This window comes from Panthera tigris, chromosome B1 (assembly GCF_018350195.1).
Source record: "Panthera tigris isolate Pti1 chromosome B1, P.tigris_Pti1_mat1.1, whole genome shotgun sequence".
NCBI classification, from domain to species: Eukaryota; Metazoa; Chordata; class Mammalia; order Carnivora; family Felidae; genus Panthera; species Panthera tigris.
In genome coordinates, this window is record NC_056663.1 from 12,327,026 (window position 1) to 12,345,711 (window position 18,686).

Genomic DNA, 18,686 nt, shown 5'->3' on the forward strand with positions numbered 1-18,686 from the left:
AAATCAGCAGTGGTTGTTTGCAAAAAAAATACAAAGAGCATGTACCTTGCATGCCAGTAAGACACTTAGGAGGTAGATGAAAGTATTGTTCTGAATTTTGCTCAATGCCCCAATTAAATAAGGGGATGAGAAAATGTGGCAATTTAAAAAATATATACTGAGAATATCAGTAGCATAATTCAACATGTTTTATAAATGTTAGAGACCTAATGAATTTGATTAAAGCCGTTTAATTAAGGTATAGTCTGCTGTGTTGCAACCCCCCTCCAGACAAAATAGCTCGGTGAACAGGTAGTATGTCCCCAGTGAACTGTGAATATCAAAGTCGGGAAAAATTCTTCATTTTAATGAGCTGCATTTTCTGAGCCCAGACCTCTCCCCTGACAGGGTGGCTGCAGGAGGCAAAAATGAAAGTAGTTGTTTTCCTTTGAGACGTTCGACTGCTAAATGCTGTGAACGCCAGAAATTAAAATAGTGGCGCTAATATTCTTCAGGTCTGCTCTGTCTTGCACTTGCCCTTGGGCTGGGAACTATTGTTAAAGGAAAAGCACAACAATTAGGAACATGATTTTCATATTTAGAAAACTACTACTCTTCTAAATATTAACACATTCAAAGTATCATAACCCATTCCTTTCATGAACATTATATTCTCCATTTCACAACCCTATATAACTACAAATATTCAAGCCGCATACAGCATCCTTCCGTTAATTAATGGTTACATCTGTCACGTGAAGACTTTAACAGTCTGAGAGCAAAAAATCTTGCTTATTTCCCAGTTTAGGAAATTCATGTCACATGAGGAATTGTTATTTTCTGAAGAGATGCCATTAAATATGGTTGAAAGAGGAGACATTCAACATTATATTTTTCACTTTTTAAAAATCAGTTAGTATGTGGTAATCAGAAATTAAATGTAGCCATTATGGCAGTCAGTTTAAAAATGTTATTCATCGTATTAAAGATGATGGAAGCCAGATATTCAATCATATGAGAGCTACTAATACTTAGCTCTGAACAGTCATCATGTAAATGCAAATAGCAGTACAAAACACCACCAAGAAATTGTTGGTTGGCAAAGAAAGGAAACCTTAAGTAATTATACTTGATTTCAATAAACATGTCATGAAAGCTGGAAGGAAAACTGAACGTGATTTCAAAGAAGCGCATTCCAGAGAAATAAACGTAATTACCTCAGTTCGTTAAAGGCTCATCTCCTGCTTCTGGATTTGCTCCAAGGTACACGTACCTGTCCAGACCCCGGATGGCAGAAAATACACACACACAATGATTAATAGCTTCTACCATTAAAAAATACTGAAGTTGATTGCAATTTTTTCAGAATCCTTGCCTTGAACTGATTTTCTGTACAGAAGATTGTCCTGCTTGGGAATCTAGATGATGTGAATTGTATTCTACTTCAGCATAAAATTTTCCTAATGTTCTATATATATCTTTATATTTATCTGTCTATATACCCACCCACATGTGTATAAATCACTTACTGTGTAAAATTAATGTGTGCTACTATGAATTTTTACTAAACATGTTAGATCCTACTTGAAGAATATCCATTTGCTTTTTCCTTGTATAATTTTACATCCAGATAATATGTCCTTCTGTCCCTTTGTCTTGTTTCCTAAAAGCAAATGACTGGACAAGTAATTTTAGATTAATAGGATGCCTTCTAATCTGGGTGGCCAGAGTTCACAGTCACAAATACAGTGTTTCATGCTGTTAGAAGAGTACTGCCACTTTAAGAAGTCATTATCAACCCTCCACTATTAACAATGTCAAGTCCTCAGAAATCACCAGCAGTTTGATTAGATATTAACAAGATGACCATGAAGGTAAAAGTAGGCCACAATCTTACCACAAAAGGTCCAGTCTACCCCTGTTTTGAAAACCTCATTCATGATGAAGGTATTTGAATTTATTCAGCTGTATCTCCTTTGATTGCACATGACCAGGGTTAATTTGCTCGTTAATGGTTAGACTAGCAATGTCCTGTCTATGCTGTCAGAATATCTATGGCTTTTCAGATAATGTTAAGTCTAGAAGTGTTTTTCTGAAAGACTGATCTTAAATATGAAATCCTCCTTTGATGGTCATGGCAATCCTTAAATACCCATATTCTTTTGCAGATACCCTTATTTATAACCAAGACATGTATGTGTTCCTGATAAATGTGTCATACTGTATGATAAATTTAGTAAAATGAGTCATTTTATTGTTCATTAGTACTTTCAAGGAAGGAAAGTCCAGCATTAGCAGTGCCTGAGAAGCACACAGGATTAAATGAATTGCTACAATAAATAACATCAGGGCTCTGGGCTCTAGTAACTCAAGGTTCCTCCCCTCCCCCCAGGAAGGGTAATGTATGGTGCTTGCAGGGATTTGCATAAATGTCTAAAGATGTACCTTCTCTCTTTTTTTCTTTCTCTTTGTAATTTCATAAGATGTATTTTGCCAAAATGTAAAGGCTTTTAAACACTAATAATATGATTTGCTCCACTAAAATAAGATGTTCAACATATATGTTTAAATATATCCATAAGTGCTTTGATGAATGGATATATTTGTTAGTATTTTTCAGACATTGAAAAAAGTTTCTAATTAAAGATTTTATTCTTGCACTGACACATTCCGAAATTTTTATTAAATTGAATCTTTCAATATGGAGTCTAAAATAAAATATTTTCAGTTTCTCATTGCATTATAATTTCTGTTTAAGAAAGTCTTATGCCTTATAGTTAATTCTTATTACTTCATTTAAATCGGTTTTTATCTCCTTTTCAAACATAATTCTTTTTCATATTTGCCAATTTTTGTGCTTGCTTCCTTCAATTCTCTTTACTTCTCTGCATGCCTTTTTCTTATAACAAATATTTATTGGGTTCCCGCCATTAAAAAAAACAAAAACAAAAACTGAACAGATGGTAGTTCCTTAAGGAATCAAAGCAAGGTATTATCTGATGATCTTGCAAGCTATTGCACTATTATTTTTCCGTGGCTTGATTACATTTTGATACAGAATATAGTTGCACAAATAATACATTGATTCAAATCAACAAATGATAGTTGTATTAATTTTAGAAACCAAAATTCAAATTAAAAAAGTACTTTTTTTTTTGAGAGCATATTTTTTGCATCAGTACTGCTCACCAGGCAGGCCACGCTTTTGAAGATCTATTTATATTCTCTAGAAAAACATAACAATAACAAAAAAATAAAAACAACACCAAAAAATAGATGAATGACACACACATACAGACACACACACACACAACGTTTGGCCTTATTATGGAAACCATTTCTGATATCTGAGGTAACTCTGCAATAACACATTTTATATATGATAGCAATATAAGAATATCTGCAATGTGGCATACCTTTGATGATTAACCAAATTCCCAGACCAGTTATTTATTGTATGACACTCGTCAATTTCTTCATCTGTAAAATGAGAATAATAAAAGGACCTATTTCAAAGAGCCATTGTATGGATTAAAGTAAGGCATATAAAATGTTGGACATGTTGCCTGGCTTGTAGTTAACATTAATTAATATGAGCTACATTACGTATATTGAATTGTGTGCAGTTGAGTTATTATATATTTAACTTCTTAATACATATCTTATGGAAAATAGTTGAAATAGTTCCCAAAACGGTATATTGTATGTTAGCCCTTGTGCATATGAAATAAAAATACATAGTTAGAGCTATTTATTATTTTGAAGTAGGGTTTTGCATAGCCTCCTTGAAAATCAGTCAGAAAGTCAGTAAAAAGATTTACCCTACCATTTTTCTTTGCTTTCATTTCTCCCTCGGCATGCGCACACCCACCCACACAATACACCCCGGAGAACTGTATATATAAGTTAGCAATTTATACTTATCACGTAGTGTAGAGAGTAGAATTGTGAGCATCTTCACTGGTGTCAAGGACCTTGAAGAGTGGATATGTCCAAATGACTACCATTTAGTCATGCATTTCACTGATGTGCTTGAGGACATCAATTAGCTACCTAGTTTCTCTGTTTTTAAGTTTATAATTTTGAAATGAAGAATAATATTAACCTTATAGAAATGCTGTGTATGTTCTCTATGAACCTTATAGAAGTGCTGCATTAAAAGATATTTACTTGGGTGCCTCGGTGGCTCAGTCGGTTAAGCAACCAACACTTGACTTCAGCTCAAGTCATGATCTCACAGTTTGTGAGTTCGAGCTCCACCTAGGGCTCTGTGTTGACACTACGGAGCCTGCTTGGGATTCTTTCTCTCTCTGTCTCTGTCTCTGTCTCTCTCTCTGCCCCTCCCCACTTTCTCTCTGTCTCTTTTTCTAAAAGTAAATAAACAAACTTAAAAAAATATAATTTCTCATTACTTGTGTCTACTCTATATGAATCTGAACTTCAAGGATTAAAGAAAAGTGAAAATCTATATAGTTGTAGAAACTAACCTCTACATGAATATGTCTCTCCTTTCTTAACTAAGAATAATTGGAATGTGATGACAGGAACCCAGTATAGATCCCAGGGGCTGAGAACTTCACCTGAAATGGGAGATAATGTAGCAGGTTGAATCAGTGGACCAAGAGGTGCCGAAGTGTTGTCTGAGATAATGTAGAAGAGGGAGAAACACCAGAACAGTAGCAGAAGAAATAGAAATATGGAATTTGGGGCATAAGAGGCATAGCAGTTTTTCCTCTCTGTAGTGCTAATTTGTCTTTCAAAATGTGAGAGGAATTTATTTTTTCAAAAAGGAAAAAATCAATAAATTAGAAAAAAGGGGAAGACATGGAAAGGAAGGAAAATTGGTTTGTCTATTTGATTTTCTTTTGAAGGTTGCATAAAGACAGAAAGAATGTCTAAAATTATTTTGAAAGGAAGATCATATATCACGGGTGAAATGAATGAGGAGGCAATTCAGCTACAACATCTCTAGATGTGCATCCTGCTCTCACATGCTGTTATTCCAAGAATGTATCAAGATGATGCTTAAGTGTGTGTGTGTGTGTGTGTGTGTGTGTGTGTGTGTGTGCGTGCTTTCTTTAGAAAGGATGAAGCTAGCTTTTCAACAAGACTGTCTGATCATTAATTCAATTAGAGTTGAAGGATACATAGGTCCAAATCCCATAAAACAAGCAGCTTCAAAGCAAGAGAAACACAGAGTTGAATTTTGAAGCAACGCCAAGAGAAAAGGAACTACAACTAAAGAGAACTTTGCCATTCTGCGTAGCAAGTCGAGGATAAACATTTGTTTTTTCCTCAGCGTGGCAATGAATGGGGAAAATTTACTGATCTCATTTGTGATGTGCCCTTTTTTTTCTATTTTAACATTTTGGGTTAAAGATAGTGAGTTTAGGATTTTAGAGACTGTGGCACACAATTAAAAATGGCAAAGTCAGAATGAGGTTAGCTATTCAGAGTCAAAGGAAGGAATTTGCTGTTGTGAGAATCTTCCATGCTGTATGTGTAATTCTACACACCACTTAAATACAATGCACGTGTGGTAAGGAACATCATTTTAGTTATGGGGAAGAAGAGCACAGCACTGCTTCCTGAGGTAAAGAATCCCGAGTCACCTTTGTGAGGAAGAGGGCCATACCTGTGCGGAATGGTAAAGAACATGTGACCAAAGAGAGGAAGGCACAGCCGGGATGGGTTCAAGGATTCAAAAATAAAATGGGGAAGAGAAGTAAGAGAGCGCTGACATCTGCCACAGTGAAGGGGGAGGGGGTCCCTGGGGATGGGAGGAGGGGAAGCCCTTAGAGGGGTTTCAGAGAGAGGGGGTGGAATGAAGACCACAGAGGCCAACTGATGGCAGTGGACAAAAGGAGACAGGAACCACCATGAGGCTTGAGATGAACGGGGTTTCAGTAGGAAAACAGCAGGGGCGGAAGCCCTTGAAGGAAAGAAGAAGAAAAGAAAAAGAAATCAGAAAACACATCCTTCAGAAGAAGTAGTTTTATCTGAAAACTTTTGAAGATGAAAGGGAGGTGGAGAGGAGAACGTGGAGATATTGATGGAAGAGTCGTCATTAAGGAGAATGAAAATAGCAGAACCAGTGTAGCTGGAGCTAAAATCTGAAGGGGGAAAAAAAAGGAGGGGACACAAGCAAAAGGAAGCAACGCAGAACTTGAGATTAGGGAGAGAGTAAGAAGGAATCAAACTGGGGAAAGAGGAGGTTGAAAAAATCCTGGGAAGGATGACTAAAGATGGGAAGACAGAACTTCGGGTAGCTGCATGCCAGTGTCACGAATAGGAGAGCGTGTGGCCTGAAGGATTCCAATCAAAAGATGAAGTGAATGATTAAACAACCAAAATAGCGAGTGTCTAAGAAGTACCGCATGAGCCCATGAGAAGGATTGTATGTATGTATGTATGTATTTGAAGAAAAGGAAGTTCCGACTGCTGGTAGAAAAAAGACATTTGAGATCTGCCTCTGCTGAGGGCTGTTATTTAAATGGAGTAAGTGGAGTTGAAAGTTGTTCTGTAATTACAGGAAAGAAGAGGGTTGATAATGATGCGTTTAAAGAATTAGAAGGTACATACCACTTCAGTAGGCCGCTGAGCACAGATGCACAGATTTTAAGATTATTTTATTTTATTTTATTTTTTAGGAAACTTCCAGCAAAGGCTGCTAGGGTTCCATAAAGACAGATACCCCTACACACAGAGAAATCACCGAGGTTGCAACAGGAAGGAGCTGGCAGGACCGTTTTCACATATGGAACAAGAATCAAGCTTTAGGATGAGGCAGAAAAGCAGTGGGCTGGAGAAGGAGTTTGGGGAGCCATCATTCATTCCTCACTACACTTAATAAGTAGATGAGAAAAGGTAGACATTGCTGTCAAAGGTGATGGTATAAACTGCTTCCTCCTTGCCTCAGACCCCTTAAATTTTGTCATCACGTCAGTTAAAACACGAAAATCAGAGAAGGAAAAGAGAGTAGCCGCACACATTGAGATCCAAATTCCATGGCAAAGTCCTTTATCCTCTAGGGATTCCACTTCCTATCTGTGACATAATGAAAATACTTAAGCTTCTGACAAGACAGTGCTCGGAATGACTGCTGCCCAGATGTCTGACCTTGAACAAGTTATTCAATCTCTCCAAGTTCCTTAATCTATAAAGTGGGTGAGAAAGCACAAGTCATTGCCAGCTTTTCATGAAGATTTACAGATCATATATACAGTGTAAATTCTCTCTTATAAAAGGGGTTTTCTACAAATATTTTGCCATGCTCAAAATATGTAATTTCATTATGTATGTTTAAAAATATATTGAGTGCTACAGTATCCCAGTCCTCTCCGCTGTGTGTGTGTGTGTGTGTGTGTGTGTGTGTGTATGTGTGTGTGTGCGTGTGTATTCAGGAAGAGGATGGAGGGAAGGAGGAGTTAACAAATACGAACAAATAACTGCCATTGTTATTGCATTGAGATTGGAAGCCTCACTGGGTATATTTCTATCTGGAACCTTCTTATTTCTTCAGGAAAATCCAACCGTGATATTGTGATGAAAAATCTGAAATGCTCTTATTTGAGGGAATTAAATTGCTATAACTTTCTAAGCAATGTTTATTTTTTTAATGTTTGTTTATTTTGGGGAGAGAGAGCATGAGTGGGGCAGGGTCAGAGAGAGAGGGACACAGAATCTGAAACAGGCTCCAGGGTCTGAGCTGTCAGCACAGAGCCCAATGCAGGGCTCTAACTCATGAACCAAGCCATGAGATCATGACCTGAACTGATGTTGGATGCTTAACCGACTGAGTCACCCAGGCACCCCAGTTACTATAACCTTCTAACATTGCTAGTCCAATGCCAGAAAGGGTTCAAATAAGGACTGAATGCTTTTCTGGAAATAAAAGCGACCACTGACATATAGCAATACCAAACCCAAGGCTCAACTTCTATATAGTTTTAGTAATAGGGCCAGACATTCCACTCATAGGCTTGGTTCTATACAACCTCATATATTGTTTAAGTGAACTCATTCTCATTGATTCGGAATTCTTTCAAATGCATTATAATTTGGGCAGCTGAAATTTACTTTTCTGAATGAAAAATCTGTTCATTTTTTTTCAGTGTCACAGAAATAATAGACCAAGATGTATGTTCTGTTAGAGCAAGACAGTATCTGCTTTCTCTCACTGTTTTAGCTCCAGTACATAATAGCACATTGTTTTATTCCCTAACACAGAGTAAATGGTCAATAAATGTCATGAGTTGCTAATACAGAGAAGCATGCTCCAATATTCCTTTAATGAATAAATAGAATTCCACATTGCTTTTATCATTGGTTGCAATTGAAGAACTTAATGTAGAGTTTGCGATATTCTGTGTGGATACATTCCTTTGTTCTCTGATATATTGCAAATAAAATCCAGAAATATTAAGGCAAGTCTGAAAGCTGTAACTCTCAAATTTTATATACATAAGCATCAGTTATAAATGCAGAATTCTCAAATGATCTAGTAGTTCTGAGGCAAAGCCCACGAATCCACACTTACAAAAGAGTTTTCAGGGAATAGAATTGATTTCTTACCATGCTACATACATGACACTTGGATTGTGAAAATAGTTATAAAGATTCATTGATATAAAGAGAATAGGATAACAAATTTCCTTTGTCCTCTCTTCTGTTAAACAAATGACATTTTAGCACACATCCCTTTCTTTTTCATAAATTAATATTTTTGTGGCTGGAAACAAACTGTTTTTTTTTTCTTGTTTTTTACCTTTTTTTGGCTGGAGTGGTTTTTCATTGTCTATTTGCTGATTTATTTGTGCATACGGTATCCTCAAACATACTCTCCATCACAGGTCCAAGAATCTACAGGGAATATGCAGTGCTTGCATATGAAACTTGATTTAGTAACTCAGAGTCTCACATCTTGAACTAAAGGGTTTTGTGGTGGTTGTGATAATATTTAATAGCTCATGAAATCATCTTTCCACCCCATGTTTCTCCTTATGGAGTAAATGATACACACAACAGGCATTATTCCTTGCCTTGAGTGAGAGGCTGCGAGATGCTTCAGAAGTATCACTCAGATATATAAAGTTAAAATACTGGGCAATTCATTTATCCAGAATAGCTGTCCCTAATGAGGTAAGCCTTTGGGCAGGCAGCACAAATACAGCTGGGCACTTCTAATAGCTTTCGCTATGCCATATGCCATTCCATTCGTTCCTCTAAAACACAGTGCCCCATCCCTAAATTACAGGGGAAGGGACTTGCTTCATTTGAGCTCTGTTGTAGAGGGGGCTATGTTCAAGGATTATCTCCCTCCTCTCAACATGTTAAAAAATCAGATGGATGGATAGAAAGAAGGACGAAGGACAGCTAACGGCCCAGTAGCACACAGAAGGATGAGAAAAGAACTCAAGACAGGGACACAGTAAAGCAAGGGACTCTCTGATACTTGGCGGGGGGTGGGGGGGGTGGGGGGGTGGAAAGTAGCTCCACTCCATGTAGCCCACTCTGTCCTTATACTAAGTTAGGGTAGAAATTTTTCTAGTAAATAATGAAAGGTCAAACGTGTCTAACATGAGATTATTATGGGTATACTTTCTTTTTTTAAGTTTTTTTTATGTTTATTTTCTTGAGGGAGCGAGAGAGAGAGAGAGCACACAAATGAGGAAGGGGCAGAGAGAGAGGGAGACACAGAATCCAAAGCAGGCTCCAGGACTTGAGCTGTCAGCATAGAGCCTGACGTGGGGCTTGAACTCATGAACTGCGAGATCATGACCTGAGCCAAAGTCCGAGGCTTAACCAACTAAACCACCCAGGTGCCCCATATTATTGGTATACTTTCTCAGAAAACAGGAACATCAGTTTGATATTAAGCCACTTCTAAAAGATTATTAAAATCCGGATAATTTATTATTCATCAATTAAGTGTGAGCAGTTTTCCCTGTATTTAAATGATAAACGTTATAAATGGCATTTGATACCTGAAGAAGAGAGATATTTTATAAATTACATAAGAGAGCTACTTTTTGAAGAGGAAGAAAGAAAGCTTTTGTACACTCCATTCCCTTTGTCTCCATGGATAGAAAGACCGCATTATAAAAATTCTTGATGGACAGGGGCGCCTGGGTGGCTCAGTCGGTTAAGCCTCCGACTTCGGCTCAGGTCACGATCTCGCGGTCCGCGGGTTCGCGCCCCGCGTCGGCCTCTGGGCTGATGGCTCAGAGCCTGGAGCCTGCTTCCGATTCTGTGTTTCCCTCTCTCTCTGCCCCTCCCCCGTTCATGCTGTGTCTCTCTCTGTCTGAAAAATAAATAAACGTTAAAAAAAAATTTTTAAAAAAAAATAAAAAAATAAAAAAAAAAAAATTCTTGATGGACAGAAATCACGGGACTCCTTTGAGCTCTATAATGCTGCCTTTCTGTAGCATGATCCTAACTAGAGACTGTGTGGAAAAGGCATTATCTGCACCAGACATCCAGTGCTCAATTCAGTGCTAATGGTAATGCATAATCTCTAAATTAATTATTTTGTATTTCATGGACCACTAGGCAAAGTACCAAATTCTGAATTCTAAAATATTCATTTTAACAATTTTACTTCCTTGAGACAAATCATAATCACTCTCTTCTCTTCATTTTTGAAATGAGAATGAGACTATTCAAGTCGTATTTATAATATGGGGTGTGACTATGGAACAACATTCAAGGAAAATGGAAATATTGACTTTCCATTTAATCCTCAGAGGAATAATGGTCACTGTCAATGTGATCAGTCTTAGGACAGAACCGTTCAAAGTAGATTTTGTTGCCGTTTTCGATATATACTTGTCATTGATGCAGTGCCCTTCCTTAGTTACCGTGCTACGAGGTGGTAGATACATGTGTGTGTAAATACACCCTCCTTGTAAGGGGTCCGATAAACACCAGATCTCAAAATACTACTTCATATAGGAGAGCTGATGTTGACGTAGTCCTTAGAGGTGAGAGCATGCTCTAGCATTTTCCTACCTTCCCCACACTTCTAATAACATCATGCAGCATAAAGGAAAAAAATTGCTGAATTTTTATTGTGTGTTTGACACTATTCTACATGTGTTTACAGAATTTGTTCCATTTAATTCTCTAGGAATTTTTAAGACTTCTTATTTGTAGACAGGCTCATTGAAGTTAAAAGAAATGAAGTTCCACTTCTCACAGCAGGATTAGGATTGGAATCTGAACCTGTTTGATTATAAAACATGTGTTTTCACTCTTTCATGACGCCTAGAAAAGTTAGTGCTTTTCTAGATCATTCTGTCAACAGACCCAATCCTGCCCTGAGACCCAAGTGTTAGAGCCACCTTTTACTTTCTTTCTTGTCATAGTCACTGTAGATACAAATGGCAATGCTATCTTCTAATCTTGTGTTTATCATTGTCTATGAGCTAAAGTATGTCTCCTAAAATTTCATACCTTGGTGTCCTAAGTCCCGGTATCGCAGAACCTGATGGTATTTGAAGATGGGTAGTCAAGTTAAAACAATATTATCATGGTGGACCCTACTTCAAGATAACTGTTGTCCATATAAAGAAGTTCAGACACAAATTTGGTACAGAAGGAAGAACATGTGAAGACATGGGGAGAAGAGAGCCACCTGCAAGTCAAGGAGTGAGGCCTCAGAAGAAGCCAATCTTGGCAACACCTTCATCTAGGAGGTTCAGCCCAGGCACCAGTCTAAGCACTTTTCCCATACTACTCATTGAATTCTCGCCTACATCTTGGGGACGATTATTAACCTACCATCTGAATACAGGTGGTCCTTCAGAGTCTGTCCTAGTTCTAGGCTGTGCTGGTTTCCTGATCTCAGTCACGGCCCCTGACTCTTTCTGCCTCTAAAGCACTGCTCTTGTCCAGTGGGCCCTTATGACTTATCAGTTAATCTGCTTAAAATGGTTACTTGTGCCAGCCTCCTGCATTAAGCCCAAGCTGTAAAGAAACTGAATTATCAATAATTTAAAAAAAGTATTTTGGTTTTAGTATTTCTCTGCCTTTGACTTTACCGAGTCTCCTTTTATTGTTACGTGTCAAAATTCTGTTTAAGACTCTGCTCATTGGTCTCCTCCTCTCTGAACTCTCTTTTCCCAACCAGATGTTTCCTTTCCCTCTAGCGAACTTCTGTGGTTCTTTTCACCGCACATACACATCTGCATTATAATTTTCACGTATGTGTTATGTCAAAACAAGGTCACAAGTCTTTTACGTTTAAGCTGTATGTTATGCATATTGGTGTCCTTCACCATCTAATGCTTTGATCACTGTATTCGTTTCCTATTGGTGTCATAACAAATATCACAGACTGGTACCTTACACAACAGAAAGGTATTCTCTCACAGTTCTGGAGGCCAGAGATCCAAGACCAAGGTGCTGGCTGCTTTGTTTTTTCTAGAGGCCCCTCTCCTTGGATTGCACATGGCTGTCTTTCCACTGTGTTCACATGGCCTTTTCCGTGTGCATACACATCCTTAGGGCTTCTTCCTCATCTTATAAGGACATTGTTACATTGGATTTAGAGCTCTATATGACCTCACTTAAACTTAATTACCTATTTAAAGGCCTTATCTCCAGATATAGTCATATTGGGGTAGGCTTCAACATACAAATTTGAGGAGGGGCATAATTCAGTCCATAACCTTTACAACAGGCATTCGAGAATACTTAATTTGGGGACGCCTGTGCGGCTCAGTCGGTTGAGCATCTGACTCTTGATTTTGGCTCTGGTCATGATCCCAGGGTCTTTGGATCCAGCCCCACACGGGGCTCTGCACTGAGCACACAGTCATCTTAAGATTCTCTCTCTCCCTTTGCCCCTTTCCCCCTCTCTCTTTCTAAAATAAATTAAAAAAAATAATATTGAATCTAATGCTGATTAGTTGTAGGGTATGTTGTACTGGTAAATGTTTAACAGCCAGCTCTGGCCGTAACGCTGATTTGTAGTGTTTTTTGTTTTTTGTTTTTTGTTTTTTTTACTTCCCTCTTTAAATGCACCCACCATATCAGAATTCAGGCTATCAATATGTCAGCTACCTTGCAATTTTAACAATCAACCCCACTGAGCCAATAGAAATGGACTTCAGCCTACCACTGACTTATGCCAGGGTCTTTCAGGGTTGATGAAAAACAAAACAAAAACGTGGAAGGCATGAGGTATGCTGTGTTTACTTTTTTAACTTCTGTGTTCATCCCTTCCCCCCCCCCTCCAAATCTAGTCTCCAACTCAGAAACCAAACTGTGTTAGGGGGAAATATGACATTACTTACAAATTTAAGTCTCTAGGCACAAATTCCTACTCCCCTTTGTAGCTGTTTTCACATGATGCTTATCTTTGCTTAGGTGCCCCGTAAATTGATAACAGGATAAAGGAAAACTTCACAAGGTGACATTTTAACAGACAGCACATTAAATTAAGTCATTAAAAATTGAATCCCCAGTAGGCAGCTTAATCATTATAATTAAACCAAGTAGTTTAAGTAAAGCCTAACCCAATCAGTAATGCCGCTTTGAAATGCTTTATGTGTTTTGATACGTTGTTCATTAGGAAAAATTCCCATTTAGCATGAGTAACTAGAATAAATGCCTGCCTCAAAGAAGCATATTCTGTTATTTTCTAAACACTGTCCTTGCTAGCATGCAATATACATTCAGGAATTACTGAGAAGAAGGATGCGATGTTGTGCATGATGTTTTGTGTAGCCATTGATCCAGAAGTACACTCTGTAACAGTTGGTGTGGCTTGAATGCCTTGATCAATGTGAGGGTGGTCTAGAGGTTATCGGTTACTATGGGCATCGCTGAAAACATGCATATGGGACATGATGCTTTGTGTAGGTGTCACTGACCCAGAAAGTCCCACTATAATAGCTTGGTGTGTCCTGAATTGTTTAATCAATAAAATCCAGAGTGTAAAGGTTATCACTTACTGCAGGCATTACTGAAGAGTTTTGTTTGCAGTGACACTTATAAAGACGTTGTATATGTTGTCATCTATTGCCTTCTGCTATACCGACTCTAGTCTTGGTAGACCAGATTCCAGCTGCTTGCCTTCAGCTAGGTGGATTCCACAGCCTATTTCAAACTTAAAATTGGTTTCACTTGCAAGAGTATGGAGGCATCACCAAATATCCCTGCGGTAGAACCTTTTCAGTTATGAAGAATTGTTATTTTAGCTGTTCAAATATAAAGGTTATATTTGAGGTATACTTGAGGTGTAGTTGAGGTATATATATATGTGAGGTATAAAGGTTAAAATCTATTCATTCAAGCCCTCCACTTATCATGGTTTTTACATATTAAAACACTCCACAAGTAAACAGTGGCATTATATTGCCATTGAATATTGTCAGTATATTTTTACATTGTGTATATTTTACAAATAGATATTACAAATATAATCAATATATCTGTGTCGTGTGTCATAATTAAAGTACGGGGTTTGGAAATAAGTATTATCATACTAGAAAGGAGTTTGAAATGGCTTCACATTAATGATCATATATATCATGTACTGCCAAGACATTCTTGTCTCTGAAAAAATTGTAATCTGATAAAATGGGTAGAAAATATGTCAACTAGCATTGACATTATGAGCCACTTGGCCCCAACTTTTCCCTGATCTCTGCATTACTCTCTTATGGAATCACTACCTCACACACACTCTCCCATAACAATACAACCCTCATCCCTGCTTGACCATGACTCGGTGATGAACATTTACTTATATTATTTTGTAGAGTTACATGCAACAGATTCTTTCTAAGTGATGGATGATAGTAGCTGAAGGGTTTTATTCGAGAAGGGAGATAAGGTAAAAGTAATTAACAAGAAAAGCACTGACAGGAAATCTGTGCGGTGGGTTCTCAAATGCCAGACAATATTATTGGGCTCCCTCTGTAAGACTGGTGTGGTCACCTTATAGTATTTAAATTTTCATTTATGTAACTCTAGTCATTGCCCTACACATACACAAATACATTTACATATGATAGTTAACATCAGTTTCCAAAACTAGAAAGGAAAGTGAAATACCTATCATGGATGATGAAGGTATGTCTGTAATATTTCCAAGTTTCTACCGATGTGTAATTTAAAGGTGTTTAAAATAAAGTTTATTTATTTATTTTGAGAAAGACAGCATAATCAGGGGAGAGGCAGAGAGAGAGAGGGAGAGAGAGAGAAGCCCCAGCAGGCTCTGCGGTGTCAGCGTGGAGCCTGACACAGGGGTTCGAACTCGCAAACTGCGAGATCGTGACCTGTGCTGAAATTAAGAGTTGGACGCTTACCCAACTGAGCCACCAGACACCCTTACTGATGTGTGTTTTAAATGAGACCTCAAATACGTCATTCCTGGAAGAACTCTAGCTATCTTACCAAAACAAGTTCCTTGAGTTCATGATTGAAAGAATGAGTATAATATAGAGGATTTTATACAAGAATTCCTAAGTCATTACTTGAAGATCACTTCACTGTTTTCTCCTTCTTTCCCTCACTTTCTTTATGTTCTCCCCCTCTTCGTGTGTGTGTGTGTGTGTGTGTGTACGCATGTGTGTGCATGTGTGTGTGTGTGTGTGTGTGTGTGTGTGCATGCCTCACTATCACTGGCTGGCTGGCTCTCATTCTGCCTTCAAGTACCATTTACCCTCCCACGCTATATTTTATTCTGCTTGCTAAGGTAGATTGCCTCTAATTCTTCTGTACTTTACTTCTGATATAACTTCTACTATTTTACTTTCCTCATGCCATTCATTTTCCTCCACTACAAAACTGTTTTTTATGAATTCAGGTTTTGATACTTGACTGTGGAGGCAATGCATCACTCCTTGAAGCTTAGAGTCTATCCAAATTTAATCTAGAAGATTCAATGTGTTTTATACCCAATAATAAGCGTTCATGTTCAGTCCCTTTATTATGATCCTCTTTGGGCTTACCATAGTGAAAGGAAGCATGACAAACCATAATAACTTGTAAAGAATAGGACTCTGTGCTGTCCTTACATACACTAGGCACTAATTGACATGCTAGAATATTCTGTGACAGGGGCAGTGCTCTGACTTTAAACCTGGCTTCACAACATTGTAGTAGGTGACCTCACTGCCAAACTTCAGTTCTCTCTTTAGTAATATAAGTGTAATGGAAGCAGTGATAGTTAGGGCGGTTGGTTTGCTAACAGCCATGCTACCTCAACTGATTAGTCTAAGCAAACCATGGCAGTCCCATTCCTCTTATTGGTAATTGGCTTTCAGTTGGGGTCACGATAACATTCTGCATAAAAGTTGACACTAATTTCTCCCCTCTTAAGGAGACTCAAAGGACGAATAGCTGTGTTCCTTCATCTGCTCTCTGCTGCACCTGTGTGTGATGGGCATGGCTGAGACCAGGGTAGGAGCCGCACCACTCCCAGCGTTGCCATCACAAAGTACCCAAAACTGCGAGGTTGCTCCAAACAGTGATGTGTTCTCTTACAGTTCTCTTACAGGTGTGGAGGTTGGAAGTCTAAAATCAAGTGTTGGCAGGGCCATATGCTTTCCAGAGTTTCTAGGCGATGGATCCTTCCTTGCTGCTTCCAGCTTCTGGCAGTCCCAGGTGTTCCCTAGCTTGTGGAAGCAACTCTGGTCTCTGCTTCTGTCTTCACATGTCTGTTTTCTCCTTCCTGTCTACATTTCTGCTTCCACATGACGTTTTCCCCTTGTATGTCTTTATTTTCTCTTCTTATAAGGACACCAGTCATATTACACCATGGCCTGCCCTACTGATAATTGTCTTAAACTTGTTACCCCCGCAGGATCCCTATTTCCAAATAAGGTCACATTCACAGGTATGGATGGTTAGGGCTTCAGCATATCTTCTGGAGGAATGAATGCTTTTCAACTATACCAGAAGCGAACTTGAAGATGTTTCCATTTGAGATCAAAATCTCTCTTTAAGCCCAACTACCACCCCCATCCCTGGGAGGATGGCAGGCTGAGAGATGGGAAGGACTAAGTCTCTGGTTATAATATTGAGCCAGTAAATATCAAATCCCCTACCTCTGGTCTTCTTGCAAGAGAATTATTTTCCTTAGTAGGAAAATAGTTTGACTTGGGATTTCAGCTAGTGCTTACAAAAAGTCGCACACTGCTATTGCAAAAAATAAGTGAATCAGTGCCAGCGTGGTGCTCAGCACAGTGAGTGGTGTGCAGGAAGACATAAGTGGTGGCCATTATTATTACCATTTATGTAATTATCGTTATTTGATAAGAAGTCAAAATTCTACGTTTTCCATTTCCTTCCTTTACTTGAGGTAACAAACCCGGGTGACAGAAATATCTAGATGACGATTCACAGATTTGGTGTGTTTGGCTGATGTGTCACAGAGATAAAGTCCCCTTGGTTACCTGTTGTGGAATATGTAAAAGTAATGAAGTGAGATCATGTTTTATTAAGAGCTAAAAAATCCAGTAAAAAACCAAATGCGTATTAAAGAAATGAGACAATATAGCCAACTCGTTCCAGCTGACTTCTTAAAGATTCAATTCTCAGTTTAAAATGTATCTCAAAATCTTATATCGAGGCAGCAAACATCAGTGTCACAGTGGGCACACTTTGATTTCTATGGTAATCTATACTGTAAAGATATTGGCTTTGTTTCATAGGAGTCTGGTGATATTTCCAGGTGAGATTGCATATTTTCTCTACAAGCAAAAAAAAATCACATTGAATTTCTGGTACTATGTGTACTCAAAATCTTACTTTTATTAGAAGTTTCCCTCCTTTATTCTTTACAGGATTCAGGATATAATAAAATGCTCACCAGTATTTTCCTAGTACTTCTTCATAAAAAGATGTTTAAGTTTGGGATTTGTGTCAACAGATGATATTTGGTTGTTGTTTTAGAATTCTTAATGTTGTTACGTCCTCTGTTTATCATAAGAAGTAGAATTTATTCACTTTGATATTTCTTTATTGGAAGATCCCATATAGTCAGCACTCGTACAATACATAAATGCTCAACATTTATCTTTATTTTCTTGTTTTCTTTTCCATTGACTATGGCTAAGCAAATCCGTCATGATAATGCTTCAATCATCCTGCTGTATCCGATGTTCATATTAAAAACAGTGTTCACACCTCTCTTTTATCTCTAAACACAGATCCTATTATTTTATTTTTCTTTCTTCCCAGGTCTTTCCTTACAAAATCAGCACTTTTTGTCACATACAGTTCCTTTATAGTGTAAAAAAAAAAAAAATCCTATAGCCAGGATAAGGTAAATTGGTAGCATTAACAAAACATTCCTTGGCGTGCTATGTGAGAATTCACATTATTGGTACAGTTGCAATGATTTCTCATCTTGTTCTATACCCCACAGAGCTCCCACTGACATCTGAGGATGTTCAACTTTCACACATGCTCTGTACTCTGCTTCATATTTCTTTTAGATATAGGTCAACATCATTCCACTGCTCTACGGCAATTGAGTGTTTTGAAGTTATTTGATTTCTGCAGTATTTCTTGTGTCATCTTTGTATATTCAGGCACTCACCAAGAAATGGAATGAAATGGAATTCTCCCTTCTTCTCCTTCTCCTTCTCCTTCTCCTTCTCCTTCTCCTTCTCCTTCTCCTTCTCCTTCTCCTCCTCCTTCTTCTCCTTCTTCTCCTTCTCCTTTCTTCTTCTTCTTCTTCTCCTCCTCCC